Source organism: Anthonomus grandis, chromosome 19, assembly GCF_022605725.1.
Source record: "Anthonomus grandis grandis chromosome 19, icAntGran1.3, whole genome shotgun sequence".
Taxonomy (NCBI): Eukaryota; Metazoa; Arthropoda; class Insecta; order Coleoptera; family Curculionidae; genus Anthonomus; species Anthonomus grandis.
The window spans coordinates 1-26422 of NC_065564.1; the positions used below are offsets into that span (position 1 = coordinate 1).

At 31.6% G+C, this 26422-nt stretch overlaps 2 long non-coding RNA genes across 4 annotated transcripts in view; one reads left to right on the forward strand and one right to left on the reverse strand.

Moving 5' to 3' along the window:
- The first annotated feature begins 3397 nt into the window (after positions 1–3397).
- LOC126747275 (uncharacterized) overlaps positions 3398–26422 on the forward strand; it is a 49266-nt gene continuing 26241 nt past the window's right edge. The window contains exon 1 of one of the 2 annotated variants that reach the window (XR_007664142.1): positions 3398–4086. This is a non-coding gene — a long non-coding RNA (uncharacterized LOC126747275). The remainder of the gene's footprint in view (positions 4087–26422) is intronic. The other variant, XR_007664141.1, reaches the window with a different exon arrangement.
- On the reverse strand, positions 16324–19516 carry LOC126747276 (uncharacterized). 2 transcript variants are annotated; one of them, XR_007664143.1, is made up of 3 exons: positions 19324–19516; positions 17749–17923; positions 16324–16698 (listed from the first exon to the last, which is right to left on the reverse strand). It is a non-coding gene; the product is annotated as an uncharacterized LOC126747276 (long non-coding RNA). The 2 variants fall into 2 exon arrangements; XR_007664144.1 differs by lacking the exon at positions 16324–16698 and adding an exon at positions 16750–16873.

Consider the following 26422-nt stretch of genomic DNA (forward strand, 5'->3'; position numbering starts at 1 on the left):
CACATCTCGTGAGAGTATCTTCGTCGGAGATGTCTATTCAGGGAAAGTGAATCGATCCCTGCCTACTGCAGATTCCAGGTGCTTTCTGGCCCGGAAAGCTAGTACCTGTTTAGGGTCCCTTGTCCAGGGTTACGGACGAAGAAGACGACAGGATGGAGGGCAGCTTCTGGATTAGTGTCTTTTGAAGACATACATGGTAGCCAACAGTAAACTTTGGGTTTTTTGTTTATTCCTTTTTTAAATATATGTTTGGAGGAAGTTAGTAACTTTTATTGGGGAATTTTTTCAAGTCTTAGTAACATTCGGAGAAAATTGCGAATTTTTTAGTGATTTTTGGATAAAATTGAGGGATTGTCCTAGTTTTTAGTGACTTTTGAAGGAAATTGGGCAATTTCTGTATTAAATTTGGGCATTTTTCAATTTTTAAATATTTTTTGCATTAAATTGGTGACTTCTTGGGTATTTTTTTAAGTCTCAGTGGCTTTTCCAGGAAATTGGTGGATTTTTTAAATTTTTAGTGACTTTTGGGTGAAACTGGTGACTTTTTTGGGGAATTTTTTCAAGTTTTAGTGGCTTTTCAAGGAATTTGGGGAATTTTTAGGGACTTATAGGAAATTGGGATTTTTTTTAGTGATTTTTGGATTAAATTGAGGGATTTGTTCAATTTTTAGTGACCTTTGGATTAAGTTGGTGACTTTTTTGGGGCATTTTTTCAATCTTAGGGAGTAGTTTTCCAGGAAGTTAGGGAATAATGACTTTTGGAGGAAATTGGGGATTTTTTAGTAATTTTTTAATTAAATTGGGGATATTTCAAATTTTTAGTGACCTTTGGGTTAAGTTGGTGACTTTTTTGGGGCATTTTTTCAAGTCTTAGGGGGTTTTCCAGGAAGTTAGGGAATAATGACTTTTGGAGGAAATTGGGGATTTTTTAGTAATTTTTTAATTAAATTGGGGATATTTCAAATTTTTAGTGACTTCTGGGTTAAGTTGGTGACTTTTTTAGGGTGTTTTTTCAATCTTAGGGGGTTTTCCAGGAAGTAGGGAATAATGACTTTTGGTGGAAATTGGGGATTTTTTAGTAATTTTTTAATTAAATTGGGGATATTTCAAATTTTTAGTGACTTTTCGGTTAAGTTGGTGACTTTTTTGGGGTGTTCTTTCAATTCTTAGGGGGTTTTCCAGGAAGTTTGGGAATAATGACTTTTGGAGGAAATTGGGGATTTCTTAGTAATTTTTTATTTAAATTGGGGATTTTTCAAATTTTTAGTAACTTTTGAGTTAAGTTGGTAACTTTTTTGGGGCATTTTTTCAAGTCTTAGTGGCTTTTTGAGGAATTTGGGAAAGTTTTCTCATTTTTAGTAACTTTTGGCAAAAATCAGGGAATTTTTTAGTGATTTTTTGATTAAATTGGCGGAATTTTTTTAATTTTTGTATAAATCCTTATAAAAGGTTTACAAAAACCTGAAGAGGTTTATGCTGAACAAAACGAGGGGCTATAGTTTCTTGTGGGTTAAATATTTTTAAAGTTACAAAAGGATTTACTTGACAAAACCCTAAAACAGTTAAAATTCAGGTTGCATGTGACACAAAATTCTTTCTAACTTTAAAACTATTTCGGTTTTTTTAATAATTCTTTTGCACCGATTTAAAGGGATTCCTGAAGATGGATTTGATGTAAGAAACGTCTCTCTAGGTCCGAGATTTATCGAGTTAGAGCTATTTGTATGCACGGTGTTCCCTGAGAGAGTTATTGGCATTTTTTTGGATTTTGGACCTAAAGACCCAAAAAAATTTAATTTTTTTTTTATTTTTTTTTTAAAGCCTTTCATGACTACAGATTGATGCAATAAAAACGCTTAAATGAAATTTGAAATTTTTTGGCCAAAATTCGAAAGGGGATGTACCCTTGAAAAATTGAGAAAAATCGGTTTTTATTTTTTTCCAAAAAATCCATGGGTCTGAGGAAAAATTGTTTTAAACAAAAGTTGGTGGAAATATCAAGGCCTGCACGCAACTAAAGAAATTTTGCTTCTACTTGTAATACAGCCCGAGAAAATGGGGAAAAACCCCAAATCAAATAAATTCCATTTTCTCCATTACTATTAGAAAAATTTAACTTTTTCTTTCACCATAAGAAGCCCCGTCCTACTCTGAACGAAAAAGTATTTTACACTTTTTTTCGGAAAATAAACAGGGACGGACTTATGGGCATTTTTCGGGTTTTGACCCTACTACTACCCAAAAAAATTCAAAAATTTGAAAAAGTTATCCGAATCGAAAAATTCTTTTACTGAGGTGTAAAGCACAAAACACCAAACGAAAAAGTCTTATTTCATTAATCTCCATTTCCCATAGGAAAGGCACATTAAGACCTTATAATCTTCAGACTATAATCCTTAATAGTCCAGGTGCACTCTTAAAAATTCAAAAATGGCTATAAACCGACCTTCCAATAATTATACTAACAAAAAATTATATTTATGCCCTTGGACTAGGTCTGTCTTTATTGATAGTCCAGGCGCATCAGTCTTAAACAAAATATCCATTAATAGGACAAAATTAGACTTACACACTCTGTCTACAAAACCCTATAGTCCAGGTACTAAATTTAATGATTATTGAACCTAGGCTCTTGCACTACTGGAGATCATAATAGTCCAGGTATTTCATTAATAATTAAAGAAGTCCATCAATGGAGGAATGTTATAAGTCTATAGAATTCATTCTACATCCATAGTCCAGGCGTGCATGTACTAAGAAAATCCCTACGCACTCATCTTGTAGTCCAGGCGTCCCAGTACTATAAATAATTATTAATTCGACCAAATTAGAGGAACTGAAAAAAAAACGAGTACCACCTAGTTTCACATCAATTTTGCATGACAAAAATCCTTAAAATAATTTGCTAATAATTCTTTTACTCCAACTTAATGTAATCCCTGAAGATGGTTTTGATGTAAGAAACGTCTCTCTAGGTCCGGGCTTTACCGAGTTAGGTGCAGACGTTCTTTGACATTAAAAAATTTGAACTTTGGTCGAGTATATCTAGAAAACTACTTGGGGGAATTTCATTGGGTTTTTAGGGAAATTTGAGGGGTTTTCTGCTGAATAAAACGATATATTTTACTCTCCTGGAGGTCCACTACTTTTTGAGTTATCTGAGGAAGAAATCCTGTAAGAAGACAGTCACTTTGCTTGGGTTCCTCTAATTTGGCTACAGGACTTTGACACCCAGGAAGTAAATTGTTGGGAATTTTCTTTCTTGGAAACAACGAGACCATTAATGGATTTTTTTTTAAATAAATAATCCAAATATGCCAGATTTCCACCGTACCTACTCTGCCATATTTAAACGTGATTAAATGCATTAATTTTTAGTAGGTTCGAAGGTCAAACCCTCTCAAGATCTCTAATTGAAATTAAGGCCCTAGTTGGTTTCTTGGACAGTCTTTTTTTAGGGAAACATCAGTTTTTTCATTCACATATAAAAAACTTTTAAAGAAAACCCCAAAAAAGTGTTGAAGGAGGCCACTCACTTAGGAACAAAAGACAGGAACGCAGTGAAACTAAAAAAAAAAATCATTTTGAGTCCCAACTGTGTCCAAAACAGCTCCAAAATGAATAACAAATACTCAAATAGACTGCTTTATTGTCTGTTTGAAAAAATGCCCCAGTTACTTACTGTCCGTAATAAACCAAGTAAAAGATTGTTTGAAACTTATAGACTAACTGGAAATCTTAAATAATCCAAAAACCTCCTTTTATTAATTATCATTAACCAATTAATTAACCGAATCCCGAAATTAATTAACCCCCATTAAACGAAGCACTTAATGACTACTACCACATTTACTACACTAATTAATTGGATGTTATATGACTCTACTATTGCGGGGTTTTATTCAGGTAGCAGGTAGGCATCTTTGTCGGAGATGTCTATTCAGGGAAAGTGAATCGATCCCTGCCTACTGCAGATTCCAGGTGCTTTCTGGCCCGGAAAGCTAGTACCTGTTTAGGGTCCCTTGTCCAGGGTTACGGACGAAGAAGACGACAGGATGGAGAGCAGCTTCTGGATTATGATTCAAGGTTGGTATCCTTGTTCCTATTTTTTTTTTGTTAATACAATAGTAATCATGTGTATTTATTTAGTATCTATAAAGAAAATGGTACAAATTTACAATGTAATTGCATAAATAAACTTTTAAAGGCATAATATGGTTATAAAGCAATTGAAATTGAACTTCATACAATAATTGGTACATAATTTTTTATTAGTCTTTTAAATGCACCAAAATTTTTACATCCCTTACTATTTTTTGGCAGCCACTTAAACTTTTAACGAACCTTTATTCAAAATAGTGTTTGATACCTAGGCATCAATTGACTAGAAGTAAGTATATACAGACATATGTCTACATATTAGTAAAAATTGCCTAAGTAGCTTGTAACAATCCTAATTAAAACCAAAACCTAATTAAAATAAATAGATACAAATAAAAAACAATTTAAATTATATAAACCATAAAAGTTGCAACAGTACAAATCATTTAAACAAGTTCTTAGTATGGGCATCACAAATTTATACCAATCCTAACTAATTGCAGCAATTTCTTCAAGAGTTGGTGCCCTGTAATTGAGTAAAACCTAATTTGGCCTTATTAAGTATTTTTTTTTTTTTTTTTTTTTAAAAGAGGTTTAGGAAATCTGCAAACAGACACCTTGGACGTTGGACAGGGATGATTCCTGTCAAACGTCCAGGGTAGTGTGGGGTTGGAGTTGGCCACCCTCCGACCCACTAAAACCCATTCCTCTGGTCAAGTTTTCACGGTGTTAAAGCACACTGCTTACGTGATTAGTCAATATTTAAGGGGGTTTAGGCACATTGTGTAAATGCTTAGTCAAATTTTCAAGGAAAAGGTGCACTGGCTGGCTACGTGCTTTGTCAATAATATTTCAGTGATATAAAGCCCATTGGTAACATGTTAAGTCAAATTTTAAATTACCAAGAATAAAAATAGACAAACAGTATACAGTAAATCAACTCAATTACATAATATGCTTAAAACATATTAAAAAGTAAGTGTCAATATGTACAAAAAATGTAACTCAATAAAATATATTATTGGCGCGGACGACTGGATATGTATTCATAGAATCAACAACAACTGATACTTAATTTGCTTATTAAATTTCTATATTTGCCCTTCTGAAACTTGAATTTAACCCCCTTAGACATCCCTCTGACTGTTTTGATGTGAATAAAGCAAATAAATCCAAATGAAACCCCACTATAACAAGGAACTTTAACGAATAAACTTCCATAACTGCCAAACCGTTGAAACGTAACCTCTTAAAAGAACAAAAGGAGATTCAGCATCAGGAGGATCTTCAGCCACCAAGCCCCTTTGTAGAGAGCGATTACGGCATGACCTCCCCCTCCCAAGTACTGAAACCCTTAAGTTCTCTTTGGTCCACCAGGATTTGATGAATATGCCGGTTCACCCTTGGGTTCGGTAAATTCATGGATCGTATGGTGAACAGTTGGATGTTATGCCACAAAAGATCGACAGTTATTTTTTTAATTAAGTGTGAATTTAACAAATAAATAAAAGCACTTCACCCCTTAAATTTTATTTGAATGAACCCATAAAAGAAAGCAACCCTTAACCCCTTAATTGCAAAACAGAGAAATTTAAATTTTAATAATTTAAAGCAAATGCATATCCAATCGTCAAAAGAAAACGTCTCAAACAGTAATAATTATAACGCAAAATGACAAAAAAATAAAAGAGCATGCTCTTAAAATAAATTAAACAGTACTTACAAACTAAATAACAGCAAACACTAAATTTAGTAGTACTACGTTTACATTTCCCATCCGCCTTCGGTGAATGTCACCGAGAGAATGACTTGACCGAGCGACTGCCGTGGCCTGCTAAGATCTTTCTCCCCATCCCCACCCCTCTCAGCCGAACATACCCGAGCGGCCACGATTCGACGCTCTCGGACACTCGGTACTTTCACTTTTTCGTCTTCGGGTTTGTTCGTGTATCTACGTCACTCGGATGACGTGTACATACAACGAAAAATCATCCTTTCTATTTTTAAATTTTAGTATTATATTAAAAATTTGAGTACCAGAAAAAATGCCTGGAATAAAAATTGACACAGTACTACTCCACCACCTTTTTGGAATAAAGCGTGACAAGTTTTTGAGTTACAGCCATTTTTTGAGGCGGTTTTGAGAAATTTTAATTTTCAAAAATTTGTTGTGCCGTTATTATGAATCTTAGAAAAAAATTTTATAAGGGTTTCTTGATGATAATTTTATGCTCTAGCCCGTGGTAATTTTGTTTTTTCATTTTTTGAAAATGTTAATTTTTGGAAATTTTTGAGCTGGAATTTGGGCTGTTTTCAAAGATTCGCCCATAACTCCTTTAATATGCAATTTAGGGCAAAAAGGGATTCTAGCTTTTCTTTAGGCATTCTTACACGCAATTCAATGCAATAGTAAAAACACCAATTTTCCTCACAGTTTCAGAGAAAATTGGGAAATAATGAAAATCGGTTTTCGTGAATTTTCTCGAAAATGGGCATAGATAAGATTGTGAAATATTTTGCAAATTAAAGCTCCTCTCAGGCCCAACAACTTTTATTAGAACGATTTTTCTCTCAGCCTCATAGGTTTTCCGAAAAAAAATTAAAACCATTTTTTAGAGAATTTCCCTGGGGGATACCCTGGAAATTTCGACCCAAAAATCGGTTTTTTCAAATTTGGTTTTTTGGTTCAGGAAATTTATTTAACGAAATTTTAACTTATTTTTCTCCCTCAAACCATTTGCTATCAGAATTTTTTTTGAGTTACAGCCATTTTTTGAGGCATTTTTGAGTAATTTCAAATTTCAAAAAATTTTTGTGCCGTTAATATGAATCTTAGAAAAAAATTTTATAAGGGTTTTTTAATGATAATTTAATGCTTTCCCTCGTGGTAATTTTCTTTTTTTATTTTCTGATAATTTCGATTTTTCGAAATTTCTGCCCTCCAAATTTGGGCTATTTTCAAAGAATGGCCCCCGTAGCTCCTTTAATATGCAATTTAGGGCAAAAAGGTATTTTGGCTTTTCTTTAGGCATCCTTACATAGAATCCAACGCAATAGTAAAAACACCAGTTTTTTTCATAGCTCCAGAGAAAATTTGAAAATAAAGAAAATCGGTTTTCATACATTTTCTCGAAAATGGTAATAGATAAGATCGTGAAATATTTTGCAAATTAAAGCTCCTCTCAAGCCTAACAACTTTTATTAGACCAATTTTTCTCTCAGCCTCATAGATTCTCCAAAAAAAAAAAAAAAAACATTTTTTAGAGAATTTCCTTGGAGTTTCTCTTACGTAGCTTATTAATAACTGTTCTAAATACACTTAAAGCAATCCCTGAGGATGCATTTCGCATACGAAGCGTCTTTTTGGGCCAAACACTTCCTGATATAAAACTCTTTTCTTATAAATTGGATTATTTAGCAATACAGTTTTGCTACTAAAAAGACTCCATCTTCATGTAATTTCTGCTAAAATCTGTAAAAAATTCATTGCATTCAATTTTCCGAATCTTTCGAAACGTTTTCCCAACATTTCCGCCCCCTTGAGGGCCTCCAAACGTGAGTTAGAACGGATAGATATAAATTAAATTCAAGGTCAACCCTATTCCAGGAAAAATAATAAATAATTTATAAATTATTAAATAAAACGTAGATATGGCAACGTCGTAAAAATCATTTATCGAACATAACACACTACCGAGTTGCGCTCGGTGAATTCCAGCGTCGGCAATCGGCCACGTTCGGCTATTTCCGCGTCGCCTCGACGCCTCATTCGTCGTTGGGAATTCGTCGGGTCGGGATCGTGTCTCGGTTTTTCTTTCAAAAACCCGGGAAAAGCGTCGAAACAATCGGGAATCGTCGTGAAATCGCGTCGTACGTCGTTTCCGCGTACTCTGATCGCGTTTTCACGGTTCATCTCGTTTTTACCGGTGAGTTATCGGCATTTAATGTTTTGTGTCCGTACTGCTGCAGCGCCGCAGTATATATTTTCCCAATTATCGATTTTTATTGACTCTTTCTTATTTCAAGGGGCAATTGGGCATTGGACAAGTGTTTTTCAATAATTTATTTTTATTTTCAGTTAAATATTCTATAAAATTCCAAATGAAAAAAAATTATTCTAGAACTTTACTGTCATATGTCAATGCCGGAGTTGGCGAATTCGACCAAACCGGTTGACAGTTTGACGGTTGAAGTTCATCTGTCGAATCGAATTGGCACAGTCTCACTTGTCATTTGTCATAGTTCGCTCTTTGTTTATAACCTAATTGTTTCTTTTTTAATAAAATATACCGGATTTCCTATAAAATATTTTGTAAATCAATGAATATTCAGGGAATATTGTTGTTTGTTGACCAAGAAGCCCCCAGAGCATCCGAGATCCTGCACAAATAGGTTAGAAATTGTTATTGTTCCAGTGTTTACATTTTGTTTTTAGTGCTAACATAGTGTTACTTCTAAAGGTTCTTTATAAATACTTTCTTTGAGGTGCACTCTCCATTTATTATTGCATTTCCTTAGTTTATAGCAGTTTTAAAAGAAAAAAATAGTGAATTCTCTGAAATTAAGAGGGTCTTTTGGTCTGCAGGGCCTCGCCTTTCTCATGTATTGGTCACTGGTACATTAAAAATGAGCGGTTAGGAAACAAGTTATAGATAATCTGTTTTTTAAATTGTTTTTAACTATTTTTTAAATATAAATATCCTGTAAAAGTCACAATTTATTCCAGCCATGCAAGGGCTGCTCCTGTAGACAGCAAGTGCGCCGCCTAGCTGTCTGGACTGCCACAAAAACTGGGATGAACCCAGATGTGAATACACCCTAACACCCCAAAGCAACGGGAGTTGCAAAAAGGTATTTTGGGTTTTTTAAATTAAATTTAACCCCATTTCTTATAGTTTTTGTTCTTCAGATACTCTAGAGGTTTCACCAGCTCAAATTCTAATGATTATGTCTGCTCTTAAGAAGGTCATGAGCAAAATTGTAAGTATAGATCTTAAATTTGTAAGTGAATTGTGAAATTGAATGTGTAATTCTTTTTAGATGCAATAAGATGAGATGAAAATATTCTTTATTGCTAAGAAACATTAAATTTTCTATCAACTAATGCAGTTGTTGGCATTTCTATGAATGTGGGGTCAGGAGTCTGGATATGGAAGTCGGGCTGAGGATCTGGATTGGAGAGGGTGAGTTAATTAATCTTTGCCTCCTTAGGTCATTATATTTGCTGAATAAAGAGATGTTTTTATTATTGTTTGTTTTATTACTCTTGTGTTTATTATTGTTGTTGTTTTTATTGTTGTTATTATTATTATGAATTTTATGCAAAATCACATCACAGTCTCCCCTTGTGTAGAGAGAACAATTGCTTGCCCAGGTATCAAAAGTATTAAGCCTTATTGGGACCCTTTATTCATTACGGGTCTGCTTGATGAAATAAGTTTATTTAAATTGTCTTATTAACTTTGAAAATTTCCAATTTTTAATTTTTTTTTATGGATACATTTATTGTTTTAAATTAAAAACCCTTTGCATCAATGCAATTTTCGTGAGAATCGGTGGGAAATTAAGGAAACTGGTGCAGTTTGCCTCTTACACACCTTCGATAATTTGCCATATTTTTGAAAATATTCCTGTTACTCTAGAAATTTCCAATTTTTTATTTTTTTTATAGATACATTTTTGGTTCTAAATTAGAAACCCTTTGCATCCATGCAATTTTCATGAAAATCTGTGAGAAATTAAGGGAACTGGTGCAGTTTACCTGTTAGACACCTTCAATAATTTGTCATATTTTTGAAAGTACCCCTGTAACTCTGGAAATTTCCAATTTTTTATTTTTTTTATAGATACATTTTTGGTTCTAAATTAAAAACCCTTTGCATCAATGCAATTTTCATGAAAATCGGTGGGAAATTAAGGGAACTGGTGCAGTTTGCCTCTTACACACCTTCGATAATTTGCCATATTTTTGAAAATATTCCTGTAACTCTGGAAATTTCCAATTTTTTATTTTTTTTATAGATACATTTTTGGTTCTAAATTAGAAACCCTTTGCATCCATGCAATTTTCATGAAAATCTGTGAGAAATTAAGGGAACTGGTGCAGTTTACCTGTTAGGCACCTTCAATAATTTGTCATATTTTTGAAAATATTCCTGTAACTCTGGAAATTTCCAATTTCTTATTTTTTTTATAGATACATTTTTGGTTCTAAATTAGAAACCCTTTGCATCAATGCAATTTTCATGAAAATTGGTGGGAAATTAAGGGAACTGGTGCAGTTTGCCTCTTACACACCTTCGATAATTTGCCATATTTTTGAAAATATTCCTGTAACTCTGGAAATTTTCAATTTTTTATTTTTTTTTTAGATACATTTTTGGTTCTAAATTAAAAACCCTTTGCATCAATGCAATTTTTATGAAAATCGGTGGGAAATTAAGGGAACTGGTGCAGTTTGCCTGTTAGGCACTTTCAATAATTTGCCATATTTTTGAAAATATTCCTGTAACTCTGAAAATTTCCAATTTTTTATTTTTTTTATAGATACATTTTTGGTTCTAAATTAAAAACCCTTTGCATCAATGCAATTTTCATGAAAATCGGTGGGAAATTAAGGGAACTGGTGCAGTTTGCCTCTTACACACCTTCGATAATTTGCCATATTTTTGAAAATATTCCTGTAACTCTGGAAATTTTCAATTTTTTATTTTTTTTTTAGATACATTTTTGGTTCTAAATTAAAAACCCTTTGCATCAATGCAATTTTTATGAAAATCGGTGGGAAATTAAGGGAACTGGTGCAGTTTGCCTGTTAGGCACTTTCAATAATTTGCCATATTTTTGAAAATATTCCTGTAACTCTGGAAATCTCCAATTTTTTATTTTTTTTATAGATACATTTTTGGTTCTAAATTAAAAACCCTTTGCATCAATGCAATTTTTATGAAAATCGGTGGGAAATTAAGGGAACTGGTGCAGTTTGCCTCTTACACACCTTCGATAATTTGCCATATTTTTGAAAATATTCCTGTTACTCTGGAAATTTCCAATTTTTTATTTTTTTTATAGATACATTTTTGGTTCTAAATTAGAAACCCTTTGCATCAATGCAATTTTCATGAAAATTGGTGGGAAATTAAGGGAACTGGTGCAGTTTGCCTGTTAGGCACCTTCAATAATTTGTCATATTTTTGAAAATATTCCTGTTACTCTGGAAATTTCCAATTTTTTATTTTTTTTATAGATACATTTTTGGTTCTAAATTAGAAACCCTTTGCATCCATGCAATTTTCATGAAAATCTGTGAGAAATTAAGGGAACTGGTGCAGTTTACCTGTTAGGCACCTTCAATAATTTGTCATATTTTTGAAAATATTCCTGTAACTCTGGAAATTTCCAATTTCTTATTTTTTTTATAGATACATTTTTGGTTCTAAATTAAAAACCCTTTGCATCAATGCAATTTTTATGAAAATCGGTGGGAAATTAAGGGAACTGGTGCAGTTTGCCTCTTACACACCTTCGATAATTTGCCATATTTTTGAAAATATTCCTGTTACTCTGGAAATTTCCAATTTTTTATTTTTTTTATAGATACATTTTTGGTTCTAAATTAGAAACCCTTTGCATCAATGCAATTTTCATGAAAATTGGTGGGAAATTAAGGGAACTGGTGCAGTTTGCCTCTTACACACCTTCGATAATTTGCCATATTTTTGAAAATATTCCTGTAACTCTGGAAATTTTCAATTTTTTATTTTTTTTTTAGATACATTTTTGGTTCTAAATTAAAAACCCTTTGCATCAATGCAATTTTTATGAAAATCGGTGGGAAATTAAGGGAACTGGTGCAGTTTGCCTGTTAGGCACTTTCAATAATTTGTCATATTTTTGAAAGTAGCCCTGTAACTCTGAAAATTTCCAATTTTTTATTTTTTTTATAGATACATTTTTGGTTCTAAATTAAAAACCCTTTGCATCAATGCAATTTTTATGAAAATCGGTGGGAAATTAAGGGAACTGGTGCAGTTTGCCTGTTAGGCACTTTCAATAATTTGTCATATTTTTGAAAGTAGCCCTGTAACTCTGAAAATTTCCAATTTTTTATTTTTTTTATAGATACATTTTTGGTTCTAAATTAAAAACCCTTTGCATCAATGCAATTTTCATGAAAATCGGTGGGAAATTAAGGGAACTGGTGCAGTTTGCCTGTTAGGCACCTTCAATAATTTGTCATATTTTTGAAAATATTCCTGTAACTCTGGAAATTTCCAATTTTTTATTTTTTTTATAGATACATTTTTGGTTCTAAATTAGAAACCCTTTGCATCCATGCAATTTTTATGAAAATCGGTGGGAAATTAAGGGAACTGGTGCAGTTTGCCTGTTAGGCACTTTCAATAATTTGTCATATTTTTGAAAGTAGCCCTGTAACTCTGAAAATTTCCAATTTCTTATTTTTTTTATAGATACATTTTTGGTTCTAAATTAAAAACCCTTTGCATCAATGCAATTTTTATGAAAATCGGTGGGAAATTAAGGGAACTGGTGCAGTTTGCCTCTTACACACCTTCGATAATTTGCCATATTTTTGAAAATATTCCTGTTACTCTGGAAATTTCCAATTTTTTATTTTTTTTATAGATACATTTTTGGTTCTAAATTAGAAACCCTTTGCATCCATGCAATTTTCATGAAAATCTGTGAGAAATTAAGGGAACTGGTGCAGTTTACCTGTTAGGCACCTTCAATAATTTGTCATATTTTTGAAAATATTCCTGTAACTCTGGAAATTTCCAATTTCTTATTTTTTTTATAGATACATTTTTGGTTCTAAATTAAAAACCCTTTGCATCAATGCAATTTTTATGAAAATCGGTGGGAAATTAAGGGAACTGGTGCAGTTTGCCTCTTACACACCTTCGATAATTTGCCATATTTTTGAAAATATTCCTGTAACTCTGGAAATTTTCAATTTTTTATTTTTTTTTTAGATACATTTTTGGTTCTAAATTAAAAACCCTTTGCATCAATGCAATTTTCATGAAAATCGGTGGGAAATTAAGGGAACTGGTGCAGTTTGCCTGTTAGGCACTTTCAATAATTTGTCATATTTTTGAAAGTAGCCCTGTAACTCTGGAAATTTCCAATTTTTTATTTTTTTTATAGATACATTTTTGGTTCTAAATTAAAAACCCTTTGCATCAATGCAATTTTCATGAAAATCGGTGGGAAATTAAGGGAACTGGTGCAGTTTGCCTCTTACACACCTTCGATAATTTGTCATATTTTTGAAAGTAGCCCTGTAACTCTGAAAATTTCCAATTTTTTATTTTTTTTATAGATACATTTTTGGTTCTAAATTAAAAACCCTTTGCATCAATGCAATTTTCATGAAAATCTGTGAGAAATTAAGGGAACTGGTGCAGTTTACCTGTTAGACACCTTCAATAATTTGTCATATTTTTGAAAGTACCCCTGTAACTCTGGAAATTTCCAATTTTTTATTTTTTTTATAGATACATTTTTGGTTCTAAATTAAAAACCCTTTGCATCAATGCAATTTTCATGAAAATCGGTGGAAAATTAAGGGAACTGGTGCAGTTTGCCTCTTACACACCTTCGATAATTTGCCATATTTTTAAAAATATTCCTGTAACTCTGGAAATTTCCAATTTTTTATTTTTTTTATAAATACATTTTTGGTTCTAAATTAAAAACCCTTTGCATCAATGCAATTTTCATGAAAATCGGTGGAAAATTAAGGGAACTGGTGCAGTTTGCCTCTTACACACCTTCGATAATTTGCCATATTTTTAAAAATATTCCTGTAACTCTGGAAATTTCCAATTTTTTATTTTTTTTATAAATACATTTTTGGTTCTAAATTAAAAACCCTTTGCATCAATGCAATTTTCATGAAAATCGGTGGAAAATTAAGGGAACTGGTGCAGTTTGCCTCTTACACACCTTCGATAATTTGCCATATTTTTAAAAATATTCCTGTAACTCTGGAAATTTCCAATTTTTTATTTTTTTTATAGATACATTTTTGGTTCTAAATTAGAAACCCTTTGCATCCATGCAATTTTCATGAAAATCTGTGAGAAATTAAGGGAACTGGTGCAGTTTACCTGTTAGGCACCTTCAATAATTTGTCATATTTTTGAAAATATTCCTGTAACTCTGGAAATTTCCAATTTCTTATTTTTTTTATAGATACATTTTTGGTTCTAAATTAAAAACCCTTTGCATCAATGCAATTTTTATGAAAATCGGTGGGAAATTAAGGGAACTGGTGCAGTTTGCCTCTTACACACCTTCGATAATTTGCCATATTTTTGAAAATATTCCTGTTACTCTGGAAATTTCCAATTTTTTATTTTTTTTATAGATACATTTTTGGTTCTAAATTAGAAACCCTTTGCATCAATGCAATTTTCATGAAAATTGGTGGGAAATTAAGGGAACTGGTGCAGTTTGCCTCTTACACACCTTCGATAATTTGCCATATTTTTGAAAATATTCCTGTAACTCTGGAAATTTTCAATTTTTTATTTTTTTTTTAGATACATTTTTGGTTCTAAATTAAAAACCCTTTGCATCAATGCAATTTTTATGAAAATCGGTGGGAAATTAAGGGAACTGGTGCAGTTTGCCTGTTAGGCACTTTCAATAATTTGTCATATTTTTGAAAGTAGCCCTGTAACTCTGAAAATTTCCAATTTTTTATTTTTTTTATAGATACATTTTTGGTTCTAAATTAAAAACCCTTTGCATCAATGCAATTTTCATGAAAATCGGTGGGAAATTAAGGGAACTGGTGCAGTTTGCCTCTTACACACCTTCGATAATTTGCCATATTTTTGAAAATATTCCTGTTACTCTGGAAATTTCCAATTTTTTATTTTTTTTATAGATACATTTTTGGTTCTAAATTAGAAACCCTTTGCATCAATGCAATTTTCATGAAAATTGGTGGGAAATTAAGGGAACTGGTGCAGTTTGCCTGTTAGGCACCTTCAATAATTTGTCATATTTTTGAAAATATTCCTGTAACTCTGGAAATTTCCAATTTTTTATTTTTTTTATAGATACATTTTTGGTTCTAAATTAAAAACCCTTTGCATCAATGCAATTTTCATGAAAATCGGTGGGAAATTAAGGGAACTGGTGCAGTTTGCCTCTTATACACCTTCGATAATTTGCCATATTTTTGAAAATATTCCTGTAACTCTGGAAATTTCCAATTTTTTATTTTTTTTATAGATACATTTTTGGTTCTAAATTAGAAACCCTTTGCATCAATGCAATTTTCATGAAAATTGGTGGGAAATTAAGGGAACTGGTGCAGTTTGCCTGTTAGGCACCTTCAATAATTTGTCATATTTTTGAAAATATTCCTGTAACTCTGGAAATTTCCAATTTTTTATTTTTTTTATAGATACATTTTTGGTTCTAAATTAAAAACCCTTTGCATCAATGCAATTTTCATGAAAATCGGTGGGAAATTAAGGGAACTGGTGCAGTTTGCCTCTTATACACCTTCGATAATTTGCCATATTTTTGAAAATATTCCTGTAACTCTGGAAATTTCCAATTTTTTATTTTTTTTATAGATACATTTTTGGTTCTAAATTAGAAACCCTTTGCATCAATGCAATTTTCATGAAAATTGGTGGGAAATTAAGGGAACTGGTGCAGTTTGCCTGTTAGGCACCTTCAATAATTTGTCATATTTTTGAAAATATTCCTGTAACTCTGGAAATTTCCAATTTTTTATGTTTTTTATAGATACATTTTTGGTTCTAAATTAAAAACCCTTTGCATCAATGCAATTTTTATGAAAATCGGTGGGAAATTAAGGGAACTGGTGCAGTTTGCCTGTTAGGCACTTTCAATAATTTGTCATATTTTTGAAAGTAGCCCTGTAACTCTGAAAATTTCCAATTTTTTATTTTTTTTATAGATACATTTTTGGTTCTAACTTAAAAACCCTTTGCATCAATGCAATTTTCATGAAAATCGGTGGGAAATTAAGGGAACTGGTGCAGTTTACCTGTTAGGCACCTTCAATAATTTGTCATATTTTTGAAAATATTCCTGTAACTCTGGAAATTTCCAATTTTTTATTTTTTTTATAGATACATTTTTGGTTCTAAATTAAAAACCCTTTGCATCAATGCAATTTTCATGAAAATCGGTGGGAAATTAAGGGAACTGGTGCAGTTTGCCTCTGACACACCTTCAATAATTTGCCATATTTTTGAAAATATTCCTGTAACTCTGGAAATTTCCAATTTTTTATTTTTTTTATAGATACATTTATGGTTCTAAATTAAAAACCCTTTGCATCCATGCAATTTTCATGAAAATCGGTGGGAAATTAAGGGAACTGGTGCAGTTTGCCTCTTACACACCTTTGATAATTTGTCATATTTTTGAAAATATTCCTGTAACTCTGGAAATTTCCAATTTTTTATTTTTTTTATAGATACATTTTTGGTTCTAAATTAAAAACCCTTTGCATCAATGCAATTTTCATGAAAATCGGTGGGAAATTAAGGGAACTGGTGCAGTTTGCCTCTTACACACCTTTGATAATTTGCCATATTTTTGAAAATATTCCTGTAACTCTAGAAATTTCCAATTTTTTATTTTTTTTATAGATACATTTTTGGTTCTAAATTAAAAACCCTTTGCATCAATGCAATTTTCATGAAAATCGGTGGGAAATTAAGGGAACTGGTGCAGTTTGCCTCTTACACACCTTTGATAATTTGCCATATTTTTGAAAATATTCCTGTAACTCTAGAAATTTCCAATTTTTTATTTTTTTTATAGATACATTTTTGGTTCTAAATTAAAAACCCTTTGCATCAATGCAATTTTCATGAAAATCGGTGGGAAATTAAGGGAACTGGTGCAGTTTGCCTCTTACACACCTTTGATAATTTGTCATATTTTTGAAAATATTCCTGTAACTCTGGAAATTTCCAATTTTTTATTTTTTTTATAGATACATTTTTGGTTCTAAATTAGAAACCCTTTGCATCAATGCAATTTTCATGAAAATTGGTGGGAAATTAAGGGAACTGGTGCAGTTTGCCTCTTACACACCTTCGATAATTTGCCATATTTTTGAAAATATTCCTGTAACTCTGGAAATTTTCAATTTTTTATTTTTTTTTTAGATACATTTTTGGTTCTAAATTAAAAACCCTTTGCATCAATGCAATTTTTATGAAAATCGGTGGGAAATTAAGGGAACTGGTGCAGTTTGCCTGTTAGGCACTTTCAATAATTTGTCATATTTTTGAAAGTAGCCCTGTAACTCTGAAAATTTCCAATTTTTTATTTTTTTTATAGATACATTTTTGGTTCTAAATTAAAAACCCTTTGCATCAATGCAATTTTCATGAAAATCGGTGGGAAATTAAGGGAACTGGTGCAGTTTGCCTCTTACACACCTTCGATAATTTGCCATATTTTTGAAAATATTCCTGTAACTCTGGAAATCTCCAATTTTTTATTTTTTTTATAGATACATTTTTGGTTCTAAATTAAAAACCCTTTGCATCAATGCAATTTTTATGAAAATCGGTGGGAAATTAAGGGAACTGGTGCAGTTTGCCTCTTACACACCTTTGATAATTTGCCATATTTTTGAAAATATTCCTGTAACTCTGGAAATTTCCAATTTTTTATTTTTTTTATAGATACATTTTTGGTTCTAAATTAAAAACCCTTTGCATCAATGCAATTTTCATGAAAATCGGTGGGAAATTAAGGGAACTGGTGCAGTTTGCCTCTTACACACCTTTGATAATTTGCCATATTTTTGAAAATATTCCTGTAACTCTAGAAATTTCCAATTTTTTATTTTTTTTATAGATACATTTTTGGTTCTAAATTAAAAACCCTTTGCATCCATGCAATTTTCATGAAAATCGGTGGGAAATTAAGGGAACTGGTGCAGTTTGCCTCTTACACACCTTTGATAATTTGTCATATTTTTGAAAATATTCCTGTAACTCTGGAAATTTCCAATTTTTTATTTTTTTTATAGATACATTTTTGGTTCTAAATTAAAAACCCTTTGCATCAATGCAATTTTCATGAAAATCGGTGGGAAATTAAGGGAACTGGTGCAGTTTGCCTCTTACACACCTTTGATAATTTGCCATATTTTTGAAAATATTCCTGTAACTCTAGAAATTTCCAATTTTTTATTTTTTTTATAGATACATTTTTGGTTCTAAATTAAAAACCCTTTGCATCAATGCAATTTTCATGAAAATCGGTGGGAAATTAAGGGAACTGGTGCAGTTTGCCTCTTACACACCTTTGATAATTTGCCATATTTTTGAAAATATTCCTGTAACTCTAGAAATTTCCAATTTTTTATTTTTTTTATAGATACATTTTTGGTTCTAAATTAAAAACCCTTTGCATCAATGCAATTTTCATGAAAATCGGTGGGAAATTAAGGGAACTGGTGCAGTTTGCCTCTTACACACCTTTGATAATTTGTCATATTTTTGAAAATATTCCTGTAACTCTGGAAATTTCCAATTTTTTATTTTTTTTATAGATACATTTTTGGTTCTAAATTAGAAACCCTTTGCATCAATGCAATTTTCATGAAAATTGGTGGGAAATTAAGGGAACTGGTGCAGTTTGCCTCTTACACACCTTCGATAATTTGCCATATTTTTGAAAATATTCCTGTAACTCTGGAAATTTTCAATTTTTTATTTTTTTTTTAGATACATTTTTGGTTCTAAATTAAAAACCCTTTGCATCAATGCAATTTTTATGAAAATCGGTGGGAAATTAAGGGAACTGGTGCAGTTTGCCTGTTAGGCACTTTCAATAATTTGTCATATTTTTGAAAGTAGCCCTGTAACTCTGAAAATTTCCAATTTTTTATTTTTTTTATAGATACATTTTTGGTTCTAAATTAAAAACCCTTTGCATCAATGCAATTTTCATGAAAATCGGTGGGAAATTAAGGGAACTGGTGCAGTTTGCCTCTTACACACCTTCGATAATTTGCCATATTTTTGAAAATATTCCTGTAACTCTGGAAATCTCCAATTTTTTATTTTTTTTATAGATACATTTTTGGTTCTAAATTAAAAACCCTTTGCATCAATGCAATTTTTATGAAAATCGGTGGGAAATTAAGGGAACTGGTGCAGTTTGCCTCTTACACACCTTTGATAATTTGCCATATTTTTGAAAATATTCCTGTAACTCTGGAAATTTCCAATTTTTTATTTTTTTTATAGATACATTTTTGGTTCTAAATTAAAAACCCTTTGCATCAATGCAATTTTCATGAAAATCGGTGGGAAATTAAGGGAACTGGTGCAGTTTGCCTCTTACACACCTTTGATAATTTGCCATATTTTTGAAAATATTCCTGTAACTCTAGAAATTTCCAATTTTTTATTTTTTTTATAGATACATTTTTGGTTCTAAATTAAAAACCCTTTGCATCAATGCAATTTTCATGAAAATCGGTGGGAAATTAAGGGAACTGGTGCAGTTTGCCTCTTACACACCTTTGATAATTTGTCATATTTTTGAAAATATTCCTGTAACTCTGGAAATTTCCAATTTTTTATTTTTTTTATAGATACATTTTTGGTTCTAAATTAGAAACCCTTTGCATCAATGCAATTTTCATGAAAATTGGTGGGAAATTAAGGGAACTGGTGCAGTTTGCCTCTTACACACCTTTGATAATTTGCCATATTTTTGAAAATATTCCTGTAACTCTAGAAATTTCCAATTTTTTATTTTTTTTATAGATACATTTTTGGTTCTAAATTAGAAACCCTTTGCATCAATGCAATTTTCATGAAAATTGGTGGGAAATTAAGGGAACTGGTGCAGTTTGCCTCTTACACACCTTCGATAATTTGCCATATTTTTGAAAATATTCCTGTTACTCTGGAAATTTTCAATTTTTTATTTTTTTTTTAGATACATTTTTGGTTCTAAATTAAAAACCCTTTGCATCAATGCAATTTTTATGAAAATCGGTGGGAAATTAAGGGAACTGGTGCAGTTTGCCTGTTAGGCACTTTCAATAATTTGTCATATTTTTGAAAGTAGCCCTGTAACTCTGAAAATTTCCAATTTTTTATTTTTTTTATAGATACATTTTTGGTTCTAAATTAAAAACCCTTTGCATCAATGCAATTTTCATGAAAATCGGTGGGAAATTAAGGGAACTGGTGCAGTTTGCCTCTTACACACCTTCGATATTTTGCCATATTTTTGAAAATATTCCTGTAACTCTGGAAATCTCCAATTTTTTATTTTTTTTATAGATACATTTTTGGTTCTAAATTAAAAACCCTTTGCATCAATGCAATTTTTATGAAAATCGGTGGGAAATTAAGGGAACTGGTGCAGTTTGCCTCTTACACACCTTCGATAATTTGCCATATTTTTGAAAATATTCCTGTTACTCTGGAAATTTCCAATTTTTTATTTTTTTTATAGATACATTTTTGGTTCTAAATTAGAAACCCTTTGCATCAATGCAATTTTCATGAAAATTGGTGGGAAATTAAGGGAACTGGTGCAGTTTGCCTGTTAGGCACCTTCAATAATTTGTCATATTTTTGAAAATATTCCTGTAACTCTGGAAATTTCCAATTTTTTATTTTTTTTATAGATACATTTTTGGTTCTAAATTAAAAACCCTTTGCATCAATGCAATTTTCATGAAAATCGGTGGGAAATTAAGGGAACTGGTGCAGTTTGCCTCTTATACACCTTCGATAATTTGCCATATTTTTGAAAATATTCCTGTAACTCTGGAAATTTCCAATTTTTTATTTTTTTTATAGATACATTTTTGGTTCTAAATTAGAAACCCTTTGCATCAATGCAATTTTCATGAAAATTGGTGGGAAATTAAGGGAACTGGTGCAGTTTGCCTGTTAGGCACCTTCAATAATTTGTCATATTTTTGAAAATATTCCTGTAACTCTGGAAATTTCCAATTTTTTATGTTTTTTATAGATACATTTTTGGTTCTAAATTAAAAACCCTTTGCATCAATGCAATTTTTATGAAAATCGGTGGGAAATTAAGGGAACTGGTGCAGTTTGCCTGTTAGGCACTTTCAATAATTTGTCATATTTTTGAAAGTAGCCCTGTAACTCTGAAAATTTCCAATTTTTTATTTTTTTTATAGATACATTTTTGGTTCTAAATTAAAAACCCTTTGCATCAATGCAATTTTCATGAAAATCGGTGGGAAATTAAGGGAACTGGTGCAGTTTACCTGTTAGGCACCTTCAATAATTTGTCATATTTTTGAAAATATTCCTGTAACTCTGGAAATTTCCAATTTTTTATTTTTTTTATAGATACATTTTTGGTTCTAAATTAAAAACCCTTTGCATCAATGCAATTTTCATGAAAATCGGTGGGAAATTAAGGGAACTGGTGCAGTTTGCCTCTGACACACCTTCAATAATTTGCCATATTTTTGAAAATATTCCTGTAACTCTGGAAATTTCCAATTTTTTATTTTTTTTATAGATACATTTATGGTTCTAAATTAAAAACCCTTTGCATCCATGCAATTTTCATGAAAATCGGTGGGAAATTAAGGGAACTGGTGCAGTTTACCTGTTAGGCACCTTCAATAATTTGTCATATTTTTGAAAATATTCCTGTAACTCTGGAAATTTCCAATTTTTTATTTTTTTTATAGATACATTTATGGTTCTAAATTAAAAACCCTTTGCATCCATGCAATTTTCATGAAAATCGGTGGGAAATTAAGGGAACTGGTGCAGTTTGCCTCTTACACACCTTCGATAATTTGCCATATTTTTGAAAATATTCCTGTAACTCTGGAAATTTCCAATTTTTTATTTTTTTTATAGATACATTTTTGGTTCTAAATTAAAAACCCTTTGCATCAATGCAATTTTTATGAAAATCGGTGGGAAATTAAGGGAACTGGTGCAGTTTGCCTGTTAGGCACTTTCAATAATTTGTCATATTTTTGAAAGTAGCCCTGTAACTCTGAAAATTTCCAATTTTTTATTTTTTTTATAGATACATTTTTGGTTCTAAATTAAAAACCCTTTGCATCAATGCAATTTTCATGAAAATCGGTGGGAAATTAAGGGAACTGGTGCAGTTTGCCTCTTACACACCTTCGATAATTTGCCATATTTTTGAAAATATTCCTTTAACTCTGAAAATTTTCAATTTTTTATTTTTTTTTTAGATACATTTTTGGTTCTAAATTAAAAACCCTTTGCATCAATGCTCTTTTGCCCCACATGCACTTTTTTATTTTTTTTTTCAGTGTAAATCGACACAAGCACGACTCACAACAGGTGAATATATTTGAGATTACGATTGGGCTTTTATAACAAATAAACGTTGTTATCGTAATTTGCACTATAAAAGCATAATACAAGAATCTGATGCACGAATATTTGGTATTTTGTTACATACGCCTAAACTTAAATATCGATTAACTTATCAAGGGGACAGAATAAAGATTCGCCACTTTGCGAGATTGTTCGGTGTTCCCACATCTATCGAATAACGATATAAGCCAAAAATCACTTTTTTTTTATATTGGCCACTCTGTGAATTTATGGTACATGATTTTTTATTAGTCTTTTAAATGCACCAAAATTTTTATATCCCTTACTATTTTTTGGCAGCCACTTTTAACAAACCTTTATTCAAAATAGTGTTTAATTCCTAGGCATCAATTGACTAGAAGTAAGTCAGTATGGTTTATAGTGTAATGACTATTATAATAAATAATATAAAGAACTTTTGTTTTTTGTTATTCATTTACAGCAAACAATTTACAATAAATACTGTGTATCAATATTATAAATCGAGATCAACAGCGGATAAAACATATGTCATCACAGCATAAGTCTACATATTAGCAAAAATTGCCTAAGTAGCTTGTAACAATCCAAAACCTAATTAAAATAAATAAATACAAATGAAAAACAATTTAAATTATATAAACCATAAAAGTTGCAACAGTACAAATCATTTAAACAAGTTCTAAGTATGGGCATTACAAATATATACAATCCTAACTAATTGCAGCAATTTCTTCAAGAGTTGGTGCCCTGGAACTGAGTAAAACTTAATTTGGCCTATTAAGTTTTTTTTTTTTTTTTTTTTTTAAAGAGGTTTAGGAAATCTGCAAACAGACACCCTGGACGTTGGACAGGGATGATTCCTGTCAAACGTCCAGGGTAGTGTGGGGTTGGAGTTGGCCACCCTCCGACCCACTAAAACCCATTCCTCTGGTCAAGTTTTCACGGTGAAAGCACACTGCTTACGTGATTAGTCAATATTTAAGGGGGTTTAGGCACATTGTGTAAATGCTTAGTCAAATTTTCAAGGAAAAGGTGCACTGGCTACGTGCTTTGTCAATAATATTATTTCAGTGGTATAAAGCCCATTGGTAACATGTTAAGTCAAATTTTAAATAACCAAGAATAAAATTAGACAAACAGTATACAGTAAATCAACTCAATTACATAATATGCTTAAAACATATTAAAAAGTAAGTGTCAATATGTACAAAAAATATATTATTGGCGCAACTTTGGACGACTGGATATGTATTCATAGAATCAACAACAACTGATACTTAATTTGCTTATTAAATGTCTATATTTGCCCTTCTGAAACTTGAATTTAACCCCCTTAGACATCCCTCTGACTGTTTTGATGTGAATTTAGCGAATAAATCCACTTTAAATAAAACCCCACTAAGAAGGAAGTTTAACGAATAAACTTCCATAACTGCCAAACCGTTGAAACGTAACCTCTTAAAAGAACAAAAGGAGATTCAGCATCAGGAGGATCTTTAGCCACCAAGCCCCTTTGTACAGAGCGATTACAGCATGACCTCCCCCTCCCAAGTACTAAAACCCTTGAGTTCTCTTTGGTCCACCAGGATGTGATGAATAAACCGGTTCACCCTTGGGTTCGGTAAATTCATGGATCTTATGGTGAACAGTTGGATGTTATGCCACAAAAGATCGACAGTTATTTTTTTAATTAAATGTGAATTTAGCGAATAAATCCACCAAGTACAAGCTTATATTATGTTGTTATCCCTTTAAAATAATATTTAAATTTTGAAACCTAATCAAAAGTTTTCAACCCCTTGTAAAGCGTGAATTTAGCGAATAAATTCACTAAGTATAAGCTTGTATCCTTTTTTCGCTTTAAAGTAATATTTAAATTTTCAAAAGTAACCAAAATTTTTAACTCCTTTTAAGCGTGAATTTAACAAATAAATAAAAGCACTTCACCCCTTAAATTTTATTTGAATGAACCCATAAAAGAAAGCAACCCTTAACCCCTTGAAGTTAACCCCCGAATTGCAAAACAGAGAAATTTAAATTTTTTTAATTAAAAATTTAAAGAAAATGCATATCCAATCGTCAAAAGAAAACGTATCTACAATAATAATTATAACGCAAAATGACAAAAAAATAAAAGAGCATGCTCTTGAAATAAATTAAACAGTACTTACAAACAAAATAACAAACACTAAATCTAGTAGTACTACGTTTACATTTCCCATCCGCCTCCGGTGAATGTCACCGAGAGAATGACTTGACCGAGCGACTGCCGTGGCCTGCTAAGATCTTTCTCCCCCCATCCCCACCCCTCTTAGCCGAACATACCCGAGCGGCCACGATTCGACGCTCTCGGACACTCGGTACTTTCACTTTTTCGTCTTTGGGTTTGTTCGTGTATCTACGTCACTCGGATGACGTGTACTTTCAACGAAACATTTTTATTTTGGTTTAAATTTCATTGGGGGAGGGAGGGGGGGGGAAAGTACCAGAAAAAATGCCTGGAATAAAAATCGACACAGTACTACTACACCACCTTTTTGGAATAAAGCGTGACAAGTTTTTGAGTTACAGCCATTTTTTGAGGAATTTTAATTTTCAAAAATTTGTTGAGCCGTTATTATGACTCTTAGAAAAAAATGTTATTAGGGTTTCTTGATGATAATTTTATGCTCTAGCTCGTGGTAATTTTGTTTTTTCATTTTTTGAAAATGTTGATTTTTGGAAATTTTCGAGCTGGAATTTGGGCTGTTTTCAAAGATTCGCCCATAGCTCCTTTAATATGCAATTTAGGGCAAAAAGGGATTCTAGCTTTTCTTTAGGCATCCTTACTTGAAATCCAATGCAACAGTAAAAACACCAATTTTCCTCACAGTTCCAGAGAAAATTGGGAAATAATGAAAATCGGTTTTCGTGAATTTTCTCGAAAATGGGCATAGATAAGATTGTGAAATAAGTTGCAAATTAAAGCTCGTTTCAGGCCCAACAACTTTTATTAGAACGATTTTTCTCTCAGCCTCATAGGTTTTAAAAAAAAAAATTAAAACCATTTTTTAGAGAATTTCCCTGGGGGATACCCTGGAAATTTCGACCCAAAAATCGGTTTTTTCAAATTTGGTTTTTTGGTTCAGGAAATTTATTTATAGAAATTTTAACTTATTTTTCTCCCTCAAACCATTTGCTATCAGAATTTTTTTTGAGTTACAGCCATTTTTTGAGGCATTTTTGAGTAATTTTAATTTTCAAAAATTTTTTGTGCCGTTAATATGAACCTTAAAAAAAAAATTTATAAGGGTTTTTTAATGATAATTTAATGCTCTCACTCGTGGTGGTAATTTTGTTTTTTTATTTTCTGATAATTTCGATTTTTTGAAATTTCTGCCCTCCAAATTTGGGCTATTTTCAAAGAATGGCCCGTAGCTCCTTTAATATGCAATTTAAGGGCAAAAAGGTATTTTGGCTTTTCTTTAGGCATCCTTACATAGAATCCAACGCAATAGTAAAAACACCAGTTTTTTTCATAACTCCAGAGAAAATTTGAAAATAAAGAAAATCGGTTTTCATACATTTTCTCGAAAATGGTAATAGATAAGATCGTGAAATATTTTGCAAATTGAAGCTCCTCAAAGGCTTAACAACTTTTATTAGAACAATTTTTTTCTCAGCCTCATAGATTCTCCAAAAAAAAAATAAAACATTTTTTAGAAAATTTCCCTGGAGTTTCCCTTACGTAGCTTATTAATAACTGTTCTAAATACACTTAAAGCAATCCCTGAGGATGGATTTAGCATACGAAGCGTCTTTCTGGGCCAAACACTTCCTGATGGACCTTTTTTCTTAAAAATTGGATTATTTAGCAATACAGTTTTGCTACTAAAAAGACTCCATCTTTGTGTAATTTCTGCTAAAATCTGTAAAAAATT